This window comes from Sphaerodactylus townsendi, linkage group LG01, assembly GCF_021028975.2.
Source record: "Sphaerodactylus townsendi isolate TG3544 linkage group LG01, MPM_Stown_v2.3, whole genome shotgun sequence".
Lineage (NCBI taxonomy): Eukaryota > Metazoa > Chordata > Lepidosauria > Squamata > Sphaerodactylidae > Sphaerodactylus > Sphaerodactylus townsendi.
Genome location: NC_059425.1, coordinates 110,314,970 through 110,334,051, shown reverse-complemented (window position 1 = coordinate 110,334,051; position 19,082 = coordinate 110,314,970). Strand labels below are relative to the sequence as shown.

General features: G+C 41.4%; 1 protein-coding gene across 3 annotated transcripts in view; it reads left to right on the top strand.

Moving 5' to 3' along the window:
* AKAP7 (A-kinase anchoring protein 7) overlaps positions 1–19,082 on the top strand; it is a 155,510-nt gene that overhangs the window by 133,695 nt on the left and 2,733 nt on the right. The window lies entirely within an intron of this gene.

Below are 19,082 nucleotides of genomic sequence, written 5' to 3'. Positions count from 1 at the left end.
TATGCCAGAATCTGAAAATATTGCCTGTGTTAAAAAATGTGTCTGTTTTTTTAGGTTGTGCTTTTAGACTGTTTTGCTGTCACGCAAACACTGTCCTTCCTATTGAGAAAATTGGTTATGAAAATTGGTAACGCTGAGAGTCCCAAGAGCTGCACAAATTTTAGACAGAAATGTCTTCCAGGATATGTGGCCTTGGTAAAAAAAATACCCGTGAAAAACACACATGGTTGAAAAACTTCTTGAAATCTTTTTTGTAAAGAATGTGCAAGGGTTTCTATGGAAAAATAAAACTCTGTATAATGTAAAAAATCAGCAGCACGGCTTTTCAAGATAATCATGTAAAATAAATCTGAATATGTGGTATTAATAGAAACACAACTACATTTACCCTTATTGAAAAAATAGAAACTCTGTATATGTATAATCAACCTTTCACGCAGCTTTCAAAGATTATCATGTAAAATAAATCCTGACCTCTTAGTATTAATAACGGTAATCCTCCAATATAATGTGAGCCATTAATAAAAAACACATTATTGAAAAGAAATATTCTTAAAGTGCTGGTTCTTGTGAAAGTTTTTTTTGGATTAGTAGGTTTTAAAGGGGCATCCATCTACTACCAAACACTGGGGCTCTTTCACGGTGTATTGGTCCCCTTATTAAGCGTGCGGACCAAACTTCTGTAAGCCGCGATCATTAAGCTATGATCTTTCAAATCCTACATACATTCATTATTTCATTTTGGCTTCTTGCTCTGTGATTTAAGACCATATTGGGATGTAAGTAACTTACTTGTTTTGAAGCATATTGCATTTCCTTTTATAATGAGATATAATGGATTTGTGGGGTGTTGTTTTTAAGCCCTTTAGTAATAAAACCCTGCAAAGCCATTTTGCATATATGGGATTAAGCAAAATCAAATTAGGGGCCAACTAAAAGAATCTATCATTAAGAGATGTGAAAACATAAAGCTTAAAACATATAAACACAAGGCTTCTATTACAGCCGCGAAGTATTAATTTAATGCTTCCTTAGGTATTGCTGTGTGAAATAATATGTCTCAGTGTGTTATTTTTCACTTCCAACAGCTCTTATAAAACTAAGCATGTAGGTGGTTTCCTATCAGGCTTGTTAAAAAAACAGACTGTTGACTGTTAAAAATTACTGGAAGTGTTACAGGTGGTTGTAAAATAATGAAAACAGAGAATAGCTTTACAGCATCCCTTTTGCTCTCTTGAGACTCCTGATGGAGGTGAATGTGGCTCCAGGTGTGTGTCATGGCAACCCTACAATGTTCTGTACCAGTCAGTCTGAAGGAGTGGGGAGAGAGCTCCTAGCTGTGCCCTGAGGGTTTTCAAAACAAGCAACAAACAAGTCGTGGAGCACCCCTTGTGAGAAAGCAGGAAGGTCTGTAGTTTTATACGCTAGTTATTTCTGCTGTGCACTATATAGTGGGCACAGTAAACGGAAGTGGCTTTGGCAAGCCCTCAACCTTGCCATGGGGAGTGAAGGGGAACAAATACAAGAAGCACAAAATAGGTGAGAGTTCACTATCACCTTCTTGATGTTCAGTCACCTTCTTCATACACACGACCGCTTACATTCATGAAACAGGTAATAAATGGGACCACCATTTGAATTCGGGTCTAGGTGAGGGTGATAAATGTGAGCAACACCAGCGGCTCTCAGCAAATCATACCCGATATCCAATAATTTCAGTTAGTATGTGTAGTGCAATAATACTAAACTTCGCGCGGTTTAATCTGTTTTTTAGCATCTGCGGCCCAAGCCTCAGCCGAGACTCGCTACATGGAATCCCACCCTTTCTTAAATGTAATAAAAGGATATAAAATGAATGCGTGAATAAGCTCTTATAGGTCAAGCATGTTAAAGCAACAGTTTTTTTCCGCTCCTCAGCGTTTTGAAAAACGACCAATCAAAGAGCATGGTGTTATTAGTGGCGTCATGGCCCCATAAGCCCTAAGAGGTTACTCATGGTATACGGCAATATGGAAAAGAAGGAACAAAGTTGAAGCGTTTTTCAGCCTGTAGTTGCCCTGGCTAGGGACCTTTATGAGACGACACATTGGAGAAAGGAGAACATGTGTGCGGTGCTATGACTTCTACAGAACTATTAATAGAGCGTGAAGAAGAGCCCATTTATGAGAAATGGCCCCAAGCTTCCAGGACAACGCTGGCGTCCCGCACTTAGGTGTTTTGGAGAGAGCGAAATATTATAGGACCCATGTTAGAAGCGAGATTGGCGCTTCTGGAGGGGTGGTGGTGGGGCGGTGATTTTTTTAAAAAATGTAATGGGGTACTTTCTGTTATTGTGTGTGTGTGTGTGTGTGTGTGTTATTGTGTGTGAAAGGCAACAATCTTCTTTCTCTTTTTTATTTTTTAGGAGGGTGTCTGTATCAATGCTGACACTAGCTACAATAGTGCACAATGCACACTAAGCGATTGGAGAAGTTGGATCCCAGTTATTGTTGTCCCTATTAGCTTCAATATATTGCATATATTATAAAGAATTCAGAGACGCATTGCTTAGTGATGATGATGATAGCCAGAACCTGATTCTATGGTCACAGTTGGAGCATGAGATTTTTTTCTGAGGAAGATGAGGGTGACAGCTCCAGCGACACCCCCACCTGACGACAATCGCTCAGAGGAACAGGCCGACCCCTTGGAGGTTGATGCAAAGAAGATTCTCTGATAGCTGACCAGACTGTTCCGGTATGCAAAGAAAAAAAGGCCAATGTGTATTAAGTCTACAACCCAAAGCTGATGTATTTTTTAATGTTTTCAAACGTAGGTGTGGCAGGCGTGGATCTGACATTGTTAGCTAAGCTGGTTCAGGAGAACTGAGCAGATCGAATGCTGTAGTCAGTCGCGAACTGATGGAATTGTTCGAAGCACAGCAGCACCGAGGTTGACGCATGCCTGTCAAAATTGCGGTTATAGCGATGAAGGGTGAATGAGCATGGATTCTAAAGCCCGACCTGCATAAGGATGAAAAACCCAGGACTGACTAGTGTGTTTGTCTTGGCGGTTGGTGCCCTCTTCTGTATGAATATTGCTGAATAAAGAAAAAAGTTCATTGTTGCTAAAAGAAAACACCGTGTGTGTTTGTGTGTTTAAATGCAGGTATGGGATGGGTCCGTGGACTGCAGCTCTTTTGGCTATGTGTGTGTTCAAGAGAAAGTAAATCCTGAGTGTTGTTACAGATGCTATTTTGGCCACCGTGTTCAGGAGCGTGGATCCTGTGCGCCAAGAGGGTTAAAAGCATAGATCCGTATGACATAGGTATTGTAGTGTAACCACAGCTTGTGGGTTCTGTTGGGGCAGAGCTTGGAAGGGTTTTGCAACAACTAAATTTTAAACAAAAGGTTTACTTTCTTTAACATATAACAATTATCAAACATTAACATTTAACTTAACACTCCAAAGGCCCTGTTAAAGTCCATACTTTCAGTTTAGAATTAATGATACAATGCAATTATTTTAAAATGTTATCAGAGGCTGTTCATCATAACTGATGATCAAATTACAAATTGAACGTCGGGGAGTTTAAGCATTCGACACATCGCTCTCTACAATCCTGATGCAGAAACATTATGAACAGCTATGTATTCCCGTCCCCTGCTCTTTCTTCTATACTCCTTTACAATTTATTAATCACAAACAAGCAGTGCCAACATTAAAACGTTGAAAATATAGCTATTATTAAAATATCCACCATTGTTGTGCAGGACTAGGGTTGCCTGCTCCCAGACTAAGAAGATACCTGGAGATTTTCAAGGTGAAACCAAGGAAGGGGTGCCCTCAGAGAGGACTGACTTTAGTGGAGCACTTAATGCAGAATCTACCATACAAAGTTGCCATTTTTTTCCCTGGAATTATACATGATTTACAGAAGATCTCCACCCACCACCTGGAGGTTGGAACAATATGACTCGCACACCTTAGCTAACTATTATGTATCTGAAAATTCATTCCACTACCTATGGTGAAAAAACCACATTATGCATTTTGAGAGACACAGTATTGTAAAATTATATGCCAAAAGCTATACCAAAACAAAATAGCCACAGGCAACTAAAATAGCAAGGGGAAGACTAGAAGACTTTAAAGATAAATGTTTTCCAAGTATGCAACACCATTTAATAGCATAATATAAAATATTACTAATTAAAACTTTGCAGGCTCCATTGTTCAAGTTTCATGGCTGGATGCAATATTTCTAAAATTTACAATTCAGAACTGAGGGAATTTGGGAAACCATTACCTAAAAGGATTATTTTCATATTCAATGATGAATCTCATGCAAATACAATTCACAAATATCATACTGTGCTCATAGTGGAAGGTTACAGGTAAAATGTCTTTTGCTCTAATTAGCCCCTTTTGCAGAGGACACTCTCTAAAAGATGCCTACTATTTTAAAACTTGAAGTGCTCTTGCGATTTTCAGAAGGGCATGTTAAGTCTCCACTCTCGACTCTATCCCAACCTCCCCACCCACCCACATGAAGAGGCAAAACTGGTAGTGAATGAGGCGAATGAGAAGGCTCATTTGCATGCAGGCTCTGAGGATGCTGGGGACAATATAAGGAAATATCTTCTTGGAGAGGCGAAGGGATGAGGGCAAATTGCAAAAGAGTGATTTGCAGATGCCCTGAGGATAACAGGACTTTGTTTGTGAAGTTGAGGGACTTCTGCAGCAGAAGGCCGGTGCAGAGCTGGGGATACCTAGTTAGTGAGCTTTTTTATGCTGGAAGCGGTAATGAGCACTCAAAGAACCATTTGGAGGCGCTCCAGTCTGGAAGACAGTTTTTTTTAAAAAAATTTGTTATTAACACTTTTCTCTTTTTAAAACAAGCCAGGCCAATTATAGAAACCCTCCTGAGTGGATTGATGATGACAACCCCCCCCCCCTTTTATTCAGAATAGTTTAAAAAATTCAGTCATTCACATAATTGGTCCGCGGCTCCCATTTATATTTATATGATTCAAAAGGTATTCGTCTAGGTTCACATATAAGGAAAGCACCTTGTCTCTGCAATCTTCCGGCATGGGCACTTTATCTGTTTTGCACTGCAGCGTTATAGGTACAATTCTTGTTGCAGCTGCGTATGATAAAATAAATGTTCTTTGGGAGCTCATGGTTGAATAAGGCTAGACTCGGTAAAGATATAATAGGTAAAAAAAAAGAAACCGATGATCATCAATTATGATAACTTGACTGTGCACTTGGGTCGAATGCCTTTACCTTTCCACAGTCTCACAAACAGGTTGAAAAGAGCAGCCAGTTTTGAAGGGACAGTAAAAATCTCCACACACTGGAAGCTATCAAGTATATGCACCTGATGGAAGTAGTAAGAGAACCTTAGGTGTTATTAGCTAACAGGAACCTTAGGTGTCGCCCTCTCGATAAATAAAGTCAACGGAACTGTTTCCAGTTGTATTCTCTGTTTTATTTCTTGTATGTAGCAATACCTGGGTATTAATGTATCTTTTGAGAAACTTCAGAGCCATAGGGTGGGAGTAGATGGGCATTAACTAGGAATTTTGTCAGCTTTACATGTTACAACACCTCTGATTTATTTTACTTCTTGCCCACGTGGTTGAAAAAAGTATTTCAGTTTTTATGATTTTGTGTTTTTTCCAAACTTTCAAGAGTTACAAAAGCGTTTTAAATGCTGTTCGTTGTTTGGCCCCTTCTGTGTGTTAGAAAAGAGTTTTGCTGCTGAAAATGAAATGTTGCTTCGTGTGATATTAATTACTCTTTAAATTAAAAAATCATTATAGGTTGCTGTCTAGAAAGTTTACCCTAGCAAAATAATTATCTCCATGAAGTCTTCAGTCTCATCTCCTACCCTTTCACCCTGTTTTTGAGCTAGCCGCTTTATAATCAAAATAGTATTTTTGTGTCTTAAATTGGGATATCTTATATACTCTCATTTTGTTCCTAGTCTGCTAAAATTACAATTTCTCTCATGTTATAAAACCGTCCGCTGCTCTGGGCTAAAAGATTATTAAAAGCAAGAAAAGCTGGCGTTCCCTATAGAGAGAGTGTTTTTAATGCATCGTTTGTTTAGAAACCTCTCTGGTCTGGTTAGGGACAAAGCCTTATCACCCACTTCCCCTTTATCTTTTCCAAGAACCTGTTATAGTTATCATCATCATTTCCTGTAAGCATCCCCCCCACTCAGAATTTTTAAAAAAGGACACTAGTGTATCTTAGAATTTCTATCTTAGAATATTACCCATCGGACACTATCATCCTGCTGTGAAAGAGTCTGACCATTTTACCATACATAAGAAGTCTCATTAAGCAAAGTGATACCCAAATACCATCTGCTTATCTACCCAAGCCACTACAGGCCGCTTCCCTTCCTGATACACACATGTAGATCTGTGTCGTTAAAAGCCTTAACAGCTGAACAAAAGGCGATGCCTGTCATCAGCCTACATTTCTATAAAAGCATTCAAGTTTTCTTATTAAGCTGAGCGATTAGGAACGGGGACAAATAGCTCTGCAACACGTATCCCGACATCCAAGTAGCAACGGTTCCTTCTTAACTACGCATCAACCATTGAGTGGCTCAAGATGTTACAGTAGTATTAGTAGTGTAGTATAAGTGGCCCTTTGAAAACAACAGAAAAGATTGGTTTTCAGCAAAATAGATACAGACTCAAGAAATGGTGCAATGATACTTCTGTATACAGTTACAAAATGTTTTAAATCGTGTATATTTTTCCTGTGGGTGAGGGGGGGACGAATGTTTAAAGCAACACTGTTCCCCATTCCCCATTATTCCCATCGACATTGTCCAGATTCCCCTATCAGGAGGACATTCAGTCAGAGAGAAACTGACCATCGGGTCAGACAGTAGGAAACAGTATTATAGCGTTCAGCCAATACTTATTATTATGCATGGTAGGAAGAATCAACTTTTCTTGTGAGAACAAGTGTAAAAGAGATTGAAATTATATTTTGATGTGCCAACAGCTTCTCTTGTCATAGGGAAATGATTACAACATGTTTCTGGCCCTGAATTTATTTTTTATGCAGGCGCTTTGCCTATCTTGAGTAGGTAGAGTTAAAGCTTCGAGGAGTAGAGGGTGTAAGCCTATCGAAGATAACTACTTGAGAGATCAGTAATGAAGAAGAAAAGATCAAATGCAAATCTTTCCAAAAGACAGAACTGCAGGATTCAGGAGGGCCCTGTGGGGAATGTCACTAACGCGCTTGAAAATACTTGCGCATTTTATCAAAGCCTAGGGATGGCTGTATAAAAAACACTCGGGATGCTCCAATAATCATTGACCCTTAGAGTACAAAATGGCAAAGGATTCAGAGTCCTGTGGAAAACTAAGGAGCAAACCCTCAGTTTCCAATAGTTGTTTTAGGGAACTTGCTCTTGTGAATGACAGGGGCAGCTTTTGACGGTTGCTGAAAGAGCTTGGTGGCTGTGAGTGCATGATTGTAAGGTCTATTGATTATCCCTCTGTATTTTTTAAAGACCTCTTGACAAAGTTAAACTCAGGAGTGTAGATATCTCCGTTCTCCTACTATTCTTTGGCAGGAAAATATCTCTCTCTGTGTTTGCTCATTATGCAGACAGATGTTTTGTCCTGATACAGCTTATTTAACTTCCTGCTTTTTTTAGGACAAAGCAGGGGTTTACAAGATAGAAGACCCTCTCTATTTGTATTTTTGCTGGCTGTCCTGAAGGCATGCTTTAAAATCATTCAGAAAACAGCCGAACTTTCTGCGGATGTGAAAGACTCCTACAAGATTTTTTTGAAAACTTACTGAACAACCTCACTTGCTACAGCAACTTTAGATGTAATATTTCTAGGAGGCATTCCATCCCGGAGTTTAGGATTTTGGAGGAGGGTAAATCTAAAAGTTTTTAAAAGGTGATTTTTTTTAAAAGCTGGTTTTGCAAAACTTTGTTTGCCGGAAGTAGTATGTTAGCAAATACACACCCCAGTTCCCGTTACTTTTTACATGTATCTGCTATGGAATATAATAATTTTAAAAGGAAATTTGCTTAGAAATCCATTTGAATGGCACCCTACTGTCCAGAAAACATTTTGGCCTGGAATCTGTGATTATTTAACCTTCTTAAGAATGGTTTGATGTCATTCGTAAAAGTTTTTACAGCATACCTGAATAAAAAAAAGAAACTAAAATAGCTGGCCAACTAAAACTAAAATCTAAATCTAAAATTGGTGTGCAGGTTTAGTGAATACGCACGTTGAAACAAGTGAACAAGCAAAACACATAGGGACCGATAAATAACAAAAGTTTCCTTTTAGAGGACATTTCTTCTTCTGTCACAAGCATCTAGATCTGCACAAGAGTTTGGGGATTTGCATAGAAGATCATTGACTGGGAAATTCTCATGGAGAGTCTGGGGTGATGCCTGAGAAGGTGTGTTGTTTTTTTTTGGGGGGGGGGTGGCGAGGTTATAATGCTATGTGGCCCAGCCTCCAAAGTGATCTCCAAAGTGTCTCTGTTTGACATATGACGCGCCGCCCGGAGTCAAAATTGACACTCTGGTCTGGTTTACAAGCTCAAACTCTGTTCTGACCTGTGCCTGCCTGCAGGGCATGGCCGTCCATGACTGAATGCCTGATTCACAGTTTGTCCCCACAATGTAATGAGTGTCTTTCCCCCCTGAAAAACTAGGGGCTGTGTGCTTTCCTAGTGCTGGGGTTCTGCCCATGATTTCAGACCAAACTGCTTTCAATCTCCCCACAACGAAGCCAGTGTGGTGCCCTTGAAAAGAGTAATGACCCGGCTTTGGTCACCTAATATAACATGCCATTGGTAAAATGTACAACAAACTCCCTATGAGTTTCGGTAAAGCATGCTACTGATCCTCACCATACCAGATTCTTTACAAAGGAAGGTGGGGTGGGGAAACGAAGACCGGTAATGGGAACATTCCTTCACAACCGCGTGTAACTGTAACTTTAGAATGCTGCTTAGACAACTGGTCGCGTTCAATCTGCTTTTGGATTTGGTGGGCTATTGCCTTAGCCATTCTGCATGAAAACCTAGAAAGGAGTATATAAAACTGTAAAATTCACACTATGAAATTATAATTAAATAAAACCGATTCCCTCGTGCAAATGTCTTGTGATTTCTTAACTGCTACAACACACTGGTTATCAGTTTCAGGTTGCCACACATTTTTCTTACTGTTTAAACCTACCTGCGGATAATGGCCCTGCACTTTGTATAGTGTTGTTCAGATAAAAAGTCAATATTTATTCAGAACAATGGGGATTCTGGGCTTTCTTATTTTTTAAAAAAAAGTCTTAACATATGGGAAAATGCATGCGTCAGAGACAGAGATGTTTGTGTTTATGATAGCGACTTGGTGGTGAGGAATGGCACGGTTTGAACATGGTTTTATTGGGACAGGTCTACTCTGCAGGGTTGGTATTATTGATAGCGTTTCTACAAAGTGATATCTGCTTGAAACCCAGCGTGTGGCCACTTTGTGCAAAAAAGTGCTGCGCCTGTCCCGCGTTTTCAACATTCACACGCGGCCGCATATGGTTTTTTTTTTTTTCAAAGGGGGGGGGGGATTTGGAGGGCTCTGGGCTGTCAGCCTCTCGTTTTAGATGAGAATTCTGCTTTACACTCAGGGGCTGGAAAAGATTGAAAAAGGCTTGGGGGGATGGGTGAACTATTTTAGCATCTTGCAGGAAACTACCTCCAGAACTTGTATCACCTATCCCCAATGGTTCCGCCATACATTTTATATCATTTTATAAAGTGTGTAAGTTAATTTAGCTTCCTGCAGGGAACTTTTCAAAGTCGGATGAGATTCGGGGAATGTGAGCTATTTTTTTTAGATTCAGGCTTGGGATATGCCACTGACTAATTGTTTCCCCATTCCAAAAGGAGGATGCGTGTTATTGGATCTCTGATGCTGGGGGGGATGGGGGGGGCGTGTCGTTGTATCCTTCTGTGTATTTTAGGACCATTAGTTTCTGCCAGCGAATTTTTGGGAAGGCACACATTAGCAAAAGGCACACAGTTTGGGGAATGAAAAGGAAGAATATGTATAACAGGCTGCAAAACCATAGACTGTAAAAATCATAGGATTGTTTTGAATTTAAAAAAACACTGGGGTGGGAGAGGTGTGAGAAAGAGAGAGAAAGGGGGTGAGGGGGGGTTTTCTTTTCTGTGTTCTCCCACAGAGTGTGTAAACACACTGGGTGCTGTTGGGATTTAAAACACTGGGGTGTGGAGAGGGACTGCTTTTTTGTAGAGTTTTTACAGGAACTCTGGAAACTTGCTCTCTGCAGCTTCCTAAAACCTTCTTTAAGGAGGTTTAAAACACAGAGTGCTGAGGATTTTAGGGACAGGGTTTGCTTATTCACACAGTGTTCTCCAAAAGAGCATGTAAAAACCGTGTTTGTTTGAGGTGCAAGCTTTTTTTGTGGAGTGCCCTGAGTGAAACAGGCTTTCCAAGGAATGAGAAAGAAGGGGGGTGAGGGGTTTGCTTTTCTGTGTTCTCCACAGAGTGTGTAGCCAAAATGGGAAAGTGTAGGAAACACAGAGTGCTGCCGGTTTACGAGGACAGAGGTTTGCTTATTCACACTGTGTTCTCCAAAGAGCCTGTAAAAAATGGAGAAGACTCCTTCTCAAACATTACATTCACTGTACCAGCTTCAGGGGAAACTGGCATTTTGCTCTCTGATCCTACTGCCCCAGACTACTTGCCCTTTCGATTAAAAAAACACAAACTGATTTCCACACACAACCCTAATAAAATCAAACTCATGTTTCAAAGCTTGTTTTTGTATTCACCCTTTTGATTCACCTTTTATTCACCCTTTAATTCTCCTCCAACTTTAATACACAGCCTTTAATTTCCCTCCCCCTTTTAATTCAGGGGGCGGGACCGGAAGTAGCTGTCAAATTTGAAAAGGGTTATACTATCTACCCCCAAGCACTACTGGTTCTTTCTGGCTAAAGGTGACACATTGACACAGGAGAGCAATGGCTGGAGTGTTATTTGTGCTGGAATGGCTTGTTAAAATAGAGCAAAATGGAAACTTATGTAAGTGAAGCCGCTTGCTCGAACTTTTTCAGTACTCAGCACTTTTTATTATCTTGCTGTGCTGCTTTTTAAAGCATTTAGTCTATGTCTGATTTATTTTATGCAACTTCACAAGGCCATTGTATGCAAGCAATGCATTTTTTTTTAAAAAAACTGAGATACATGGAAGATTTTTCCAGTGTTGCCCTCTGAATTTTCTCTCTGTTATTTCCCTTTATCATAGCATTCAAAAGACCATATAAAAACAAGATATGGCTAAGATAGTAGAAACCTTGCTTCTGTTCTTAGTTTACCTCTGCTAAAATCAAGGAAGAACTCACAGTGGCCTCTGTAGGAACAGTACTTTCCAAGGCTGTTTGGAACACTATATCTATTAAATTTGATTGCTACAGACAGTATTTGAACATCAGTGTACTAGGAGATCAAGATCAGACCAGGAGAGAACTAAAACTCAGCTGTGTCTTAGAGATGGAAAGTAAAGTTATAGTAAGTGACCAGATATGACGAGTAGAGCAGTAACAGATGGATAAAAGTGGAAATTTCACTATGAACAAGTTTCTTTTCCCCTATACGACAAGTCTGCCTGCTAAAATTCTCTATTGCATACTGCTGTATAAGAAAAAAAGCCCTCTTCTTTTTGCATCAGCAAGCTGAACAGCAAGATTGGAATCAGACAGAATGCTCCACTGGAATCCATCATCAAAAATCAGACTTTTTAGTAAATATAATGTAGTAAATCAGCAGTGAGCAATAGTGTACTTACCCAGGGGATGTGGGGTACCCTATGTCCCCGGTCACCCCCTAGTGGGGGGCGCAAAAATTCCAGGTTCATTTGTGTTTTTTGTATTTTTCAGTGTTTCTTCAGTTTTTTTCCCAGCCTGGAAAGGGGCACAGTTTAGAGCTACTTAGCCACCCGAAGATTTCAGAATTTTTTTTCAGAGGAGACCCTCCCTGATGATAACACTGAAGAGATTAAGGTTAGGTTTTGGTTCAGGGGAGTCCAAGTTATGGACTCCCAAAAGGGGTGCCCCACCCCCATTGTTTCCAATGAAAGCTAATAGGAGATGGGGGCTACACCTTTGAGGGTCCATAACTTTGGACCCCCTGAACCAAATTTCACCAAACCTGGGTGGTATCATCAGGAGAGTCTCCTAAAGATACCCTGACATTTTGGTGCTGTTCGCTTAACAATTGCACCCCTGACAGCAGGCACCCTCCACATTTTCCCAGATTCTCCTTTTAAATCCACCCCCTTTGGAATGGACTTAAAGGGAGAATGTGAGGTCCCCAGTTTAAACATTGAAAGTGATGCTGTTTGGGGGTGGATTCCACTGGAGGTTTTTTGTGAGAGATGATGCTGACATTTGTTTGATAAATGTTTTGCTGGGGGTGATTTGTGAGAGGTTTACATGCTTAATACCCACTTGCACTGGCTTGGAGCTGTTTCTCAGGCTAATAACGTACCTCCTAGGGTTGGTGTGAGGACAAAATTAGGAAAGAGAATTGGTGGGGAGAGAGCTGGGAGGGTGGCCACCCATATGGGAGGGGCACCGAACTCAGGTTTTGTTCCAGGGCTCCAGTTTGCCTAGATACGCTTCTGGCAGTGAGAGTTTCATCTGGTGATCACACCACCATAGGAACAAAAGACCAGAGAAATGTTCACATACTTCTGTGTTTAGAGTTAGAAAATAGTTTCTCAACAGACTGAGAATTTGCGAGGGATTGGGAGGGGGGGGGTGCCAATTATTGGAACATTATTTCCACCTAAGCCAAAGCTTTTCCAAGATTTTTAAAACTTCTGTAGGGTTTTAATAGCCTAATTTCACTACATGTTGTTAATTGTGCAATCCTGTACAGCTACACTTTTCCTAAATAGGTCTAACTCTTCTTAGGTTTGCACTGTAACTCAGCTGAAGGGGTTGTGTTTTGTCTAGAGCAGCGATTCCCAACCAGGGTTCCGTGGTACCCTGGGATACCGTGAGCATGTCCCAGGGGTGCCGCAGCAACACTACCAGACCCCCTCACTTTTGTGGTGTCTCCCGCTGGTGCCAGCAAGGACATGGAGCTGGCCCAGGGGGCAGGGCCTGCCGCAAGGTCAGCAGCCAATTCCCGCACACACACACCCAGTGCTTCCCTTCACCCTGGGAGGGGAAGGTGGGGGGGGGGGTGGCAAGCAGGGGCACTGGGAGGGGAAGGTGGGGGTGGTAGGGGTACTGTGAGATATGAAGAGTGAGGTCAAGGGTACTGTGATGTTGAAAAGATTGGGAAACACTGGTCTGCAATTTGATATTGTCTTAAAAGGGTGTTGATACCTAGGTCCCAACTGCATTAAAAGTTTCGGACATGAGCAGAGTTGGAGAAACACCCAAAGCTACCCATGCAACCTCCCCCCTCCACACTGGACAAATAATGTCCACAGGAATCTAATGCGGAGGGAGGTGCCTAAAACCCTTTCTCCCCTGTGAGCTGTGGTCTCCAGTTAACAAAATCAGTTCCCTGCAGCTACTGTCTGGCAGCAGGTAAGGAGAGTTGGTTTGGGAAACTAAGTCATGCCCAAATCTATGATGTTCTTTTGGACCTGAGGGGGGCTACTGAACAAACTGCCAAAGCAGAGCAAAGATCCGCCTAAAATGATGGAGGGCCTAACGGTCTGTCTAGTTCTAAGCACAGTTAAACCCTTTTAAATCTGTTGACTTCAGTTAACTTGGATGTCGCTCTGTTTAGAGCTGCAATATCAAATTGGTGAGAAAACTTGGCTTGGTGAGAAAACTCCATCTCTTGTCAGCATTCCTGACACAACCAAGAGGGTAAAAGGAGACTGACAGTGCCATCCCAAGCCGAGTTGCACCCTTCTAAGTCCATGGAAGTCAGCAGCCTTGGAAAGGTGCAACTTGGCTTGGCATGACACTGCCAGTCTGTAAACATCACATGTAGTGGAGGCAATGAAGAGAGCCCAACTCAGATCTCCACTGGACAATGGAAGAACTAGGTAACACAGAACCTTGGTAACTGTGGCTAGCACGTCTCAGTGAATAACTGAGTCTGATCAACAGCAATGTAGCAGACAGCAATTTCTTTTGGCAAAGACAGAATTTATCAGCTGGCAGAAGGCAGGAAAGGCAACAAGAAAACTGCTGGCGCATGTATCAGGATAAATAAAAGCAAACTTTGAAAGGCTATGCTCAAAACTTGGATGAGTCTCTGCAATTACTAGTGAGAAAACCATAGCCTTGAGCAACTGTGCCAGCACTGATAAGCACAGCTACAATTTTTTTACAGCTTTACAGTTTATCCTAGCTTTTAGAAATCTACAAGTTAATTATTACTAGACCAAAATTATTGCCATTGAATTTTTATTTCTTTCTTAATAGTGCATACACTTTAACTGCTCTTGTTTAATAAGAATTATACCTGTTATTTTGCTATAAGTGTCAGTTACTAATAAAAATTTACTTTGTGCCTACTTCCATAGCCTATCATAGATTTTAAAACAAAGACAACTCCAGTATGCACACATCATATCAGCCTTAAATTATTCTCTTCTGCTTTCTAGCATTATGTTAGCTACCCTCAGCCCAGATGACATTAACTGAGAATATATCTTAAATATAGCAATAAAATATTCACAGCACAACTCTGTACCTTTTATATATATTTTCAAGCTGTCATGCAGAATACATAGGCTCCCCCCCCCCCCCCCGAGAATTGGCTCCAGTCCTCAATAAATGTGTCAGCCTTTATGATGCCACAGTACCCTGTTGTTCTTGCTACAGCAGTCTAGTGTGACTACCTTGGGCCTTTTTCCAGCTACTGCTATTGTGACAGCTATGTGACATGCAGATGCATGAGTGTAATGGACACCTGTTTGATAGCATCTGCTGCACTGTTGGTAACATGTGACATAATTAAGCTAAGGGTGAACATGCTAAAGGTGAGTATGTGGTAGGGAGCAGAATTGAAAGTGTTTGATGTGATGTGTGTACCAAATAAAAAGAGACAAATCTTCTAATTAAAGTAGAGGGAGCAGTAAGAAGTGAAGGAAATTATGGAAAGCTTCAAGTGACAGCTTGTAATATTAAGGACAATAGTGATACATTTAGTGCAGAACTGCCAGAAGGGAACCACAGAGACGCAAGGAACAAGGGAAATCACATCTACCCCCACCCTGCACCACCTGCTGCCTCATCTGTTTCATTCTTCTTTTCCTTGCTTTTCTTGGCTCCCCTTCCCTTTCCCTACTGGCTCCTGCTGTGATTCTCCCAACAACTGTGTTTGCCACTACTCCAGTCTTGGGCACTATTTTTGGTTTCCTTCACAACTCAGGATGGCACTTGAACTCTGATTTTTTTTAAAAAAAATATTTTGCATGTGTGTTTCTCTTGTTGTTATAGAGATTTTCTATGCTACCAATCAGGTTTTTCTGTAAAAGCTTGCATAACCCTGTCTCCCAGCTGTGACTGGCCCTGTTGTATGGATTTTAATGCCCATGGGTGACGAGGACCAACACTTGGCCCTTAGATATAAGGCTTCTGCGATATAATTCTTTTGCAGTGGCAAAACCTGGATGTATCAGGATATAGGATTAAACTGTACAAACTCTTTCTAGTATACAAAATCACAATCACACAAAATTGTCTGGTGAAACATACTATTAGAAAACCACACAAGAGAGGAAAAGAGGGAGAGTAAGTTAAGCTGACTTTCAAAAGTTGACTGTTTCATGAAATAATATGAGTTCTTACTGCTCAAAGATGAGTCATGGCAATATTTAAGCATCAGTGCTCTTCATCAGAATATAAGCTAAATCTGCCTTGTGTTTCCCACTGATAACACTACAAATCTCTTATATCGTGCACACCAGGATGCACATCATTAATGAGTCTTATGGCTTTACACACAAGGGCATAAGTATGCAATGACTGCACAATTATGAGATGATAATGGGCTCCCTGACTTATGCTGATTTAGATCTGATTTAGACCTTGAACAGATTCGACTTTATTTGTGGGAGGTGTGGGGGCGGGGGCGGGGGGGGGAAGGATAGCTGAACTATCATTTCTTAATATTGTCCCTAGAGCTCTACAGTCTGCTGGAAAGCTGAATGAACAGAAATAAAGATCATTTTAGCTTGGTGTCAGAACTTCCCTTCGGGCTCTCACATTAGACTTTTTAATATGAGAGCTGTGGGCACATGTAGAAAAACATAGCATAGCTTTTAAAAGTCTATTTTTCTGTTAATTTTATGTTTGTCTACATCCGTATGCCATCTGTGATAAGCTAACAAACTGTTAAAACAAACAAGCTAATAATCCCAGATTTTGAAAACAAGGCAATTTGTATCTCCACAGCTCTGGCCATCTAAAAAGTATCATGTTGCTTGTCATATAATATTCACTGCTGAAAGAAAGCATTGTGACATTTCAGGTCAGGTTTTTGTGTTTACCAAACAGAAGCAGAATTTTAGGATAATGAAGGCACATTAGAGTCAGGTTGTGAATATTTTAGTCTGATTACTACTACAGTGGTTTGTTCTGCCACAATAAAAACATGTGGCAACACCTAATCAGTAATTTAGTTGTGTAGCCTGTGTAGTTGTAACCTATATTTTTAATTCCTAGCTCCTTTGTTACTTTTGTAAACTAAATTTTTCTTTTGTAACAAATAGATGCTATGGAACAAACTAGTAGGGTAGTTCACATATGATAACTTCCAATTATTGTTCAGAACCATTTCATGTTCTCGTTGTTTGGGAAGGTTGTGGGTCACCATAATCTTACCACCTATCTACAGGCACGGGAGAGGCCTTATAAGACTGCGGTCCCGTCCCCTCCACCTATATCACATGCTCATGCCGGCAGCAGTAATAGGAACCAAAGTGTACCATGAGTGCGTACAAAGAATGAAACATGTCAAGGGAGCACCACACTTGGTTACAGGAAGAGCTGCACAGCATCAAATTGTGAGACCGCAGTCCCAGAATAAAGCGACCTGTAGTTTTCTTTAAAAAACGTAAGACTTTATTGTGGACTTATGCATGCGAGGGATAGACAAATTCTGGGGAATATAGAAAGAACCAAACCTTAAATCCCTGCTGCCCTTGGCCCATCCCCTTGCCGGGCCCAAGAGACGCAGTTACAGTAAGATAACAAAGGGAAGAATACCAACATTCAAATACAGAGTTAACATTACAAAGGATAGGGGCTTGGCTACACCTTGGAGAGCTGTGGCTGCATTTTAGCTTTTGTTTCCTGGAAGGCTGAAAGGGGGAGGGGGGATGAGCCAAGGGGCCCATCCTGACACAAATAAAGTGTGAGCATTCCACACTTCAGTCTCCAGCAGCAACATTTTACAAAGATTGCAATTGCAAATATTATTTTCTTGACCCCTTTTCTCCCTGTGTCTTTCTCACTCAAAACTTTAAATGGCCAGTCAAGGTACACCAATACATTTCATTAAAACTTTGAGTATACTCTAGGTCAGGAAACAAAAGCAGAAGCGTTCCCTTTAAAATTGCTCACAATTGCGGGGTGCCGCAGGGAGTGATCATTTCCCCAATGCTTTTTAACATCTATATGCATCCCCTGGCCAAGCTGGCCTGGAGTTTTGGGCTGCAGTGTCATCAGTATGCAGATGACACCCAGCTGGTCCTTACCATGGCAGGCCGGCCGAACTCGGCCCCTGAAGCTCTCCAGCAGTGTTTGGAAGCTGTGGTTGGTTGGTTAAGAGTGAGCAGGTTGAAACTGAATCCAGCAAAGATGGAGGTCTTGTGGGTCGGTCACGGGGAGATGCCGGCCAACTTTAGTCTGCCTGTGCTGGCCTCGCTGCCTTACATCTAGCCTTGTCAGTGACAAGTCTGGGGGTGACCAGTCTCCGAGGTTTCCCTAGAGGCCCAGGTCGCCAAAACAGCCCGGACTGCATTTTACCATCTTTGGCAAGGCAGTTGGCTCCATATCTATCCCGTTCTGACTTGGCCACAGTGATCCATGCAACAGTCACCTCCAGGTTAGATTACTGTAACTTGCTTTACACTGGCCTGCCCTTGAATGTAATCCGTAAATTGAAACTTGTCCAACATTCAGCTGAGAGACTTCTAGTAGGGGCCTCGAGTAGGGACCATGTAACACCTGTCCTTTTCCACCTTCACTGGCTGCCGGTCGAGTACTGGGTTATTTTCAAGGTATTGGTATTGACCTTTAAGGCCTTGAGCTGTCCTGGACCCACATACCTTAGGGACCACCTCTCCCCGTACTGCCCTAGTAGGCCCCTCCACTTTTCGGAGGAGAATTTTCTGCTAATCCCTGGCCCCAAAACCATCCGGCTGGTCTCAATGAGGGCCAGGATCTTTTTGGTCCTGGCCCCTACCTGGTGGAATATACTCCCGTCTGAGATAAGGGCCCTGCGGGACCTGAGCAGTTTCTGCAGGGCTTGTAAATCTGAGCTATTCCGCCAAGCTTCCCTTGATGGCCAGTCAGGTTAACATCTCCTAACATATTTTCTGGCCTCCTGGGACGGGGGGAGGGAGGGATATGTCTGAAATTGTAAGTTGCCATCTGATGTGGGGTTTTAACTGTTGTTGCCGCCTTGAGCCCCTCAGAGAAGGGCGGGGCACAAATCTAATAAATAAATAAAATAAGGCATGATACATGGACAGTGTTGCAGAGCCTAAAGTTATTATGCTCAATAGTCGGTTTTTAAATTTATGCACTACAACTTCATAGAGAAACAAATATTTAGTTTTCTAATAGGGTATTTAATATACTCCGACATGAGTCATTGACTTATAAAATATATTACAATTTAATATGAGACGAATATCAGTTTAAGAGGCATCTAGGGACCTTGATGTTCCATATCCAAGTCAACTGTTAAAAATGTAACTAGTCTATAAAGTGGAAAAATAAGCAGCTGCTGGTTGAGGTTTATAGGTCATAAATATAATCCATTTTTTTAACCCCTGGTTTTTACAGTGATCTCTCATCCTGGCTTT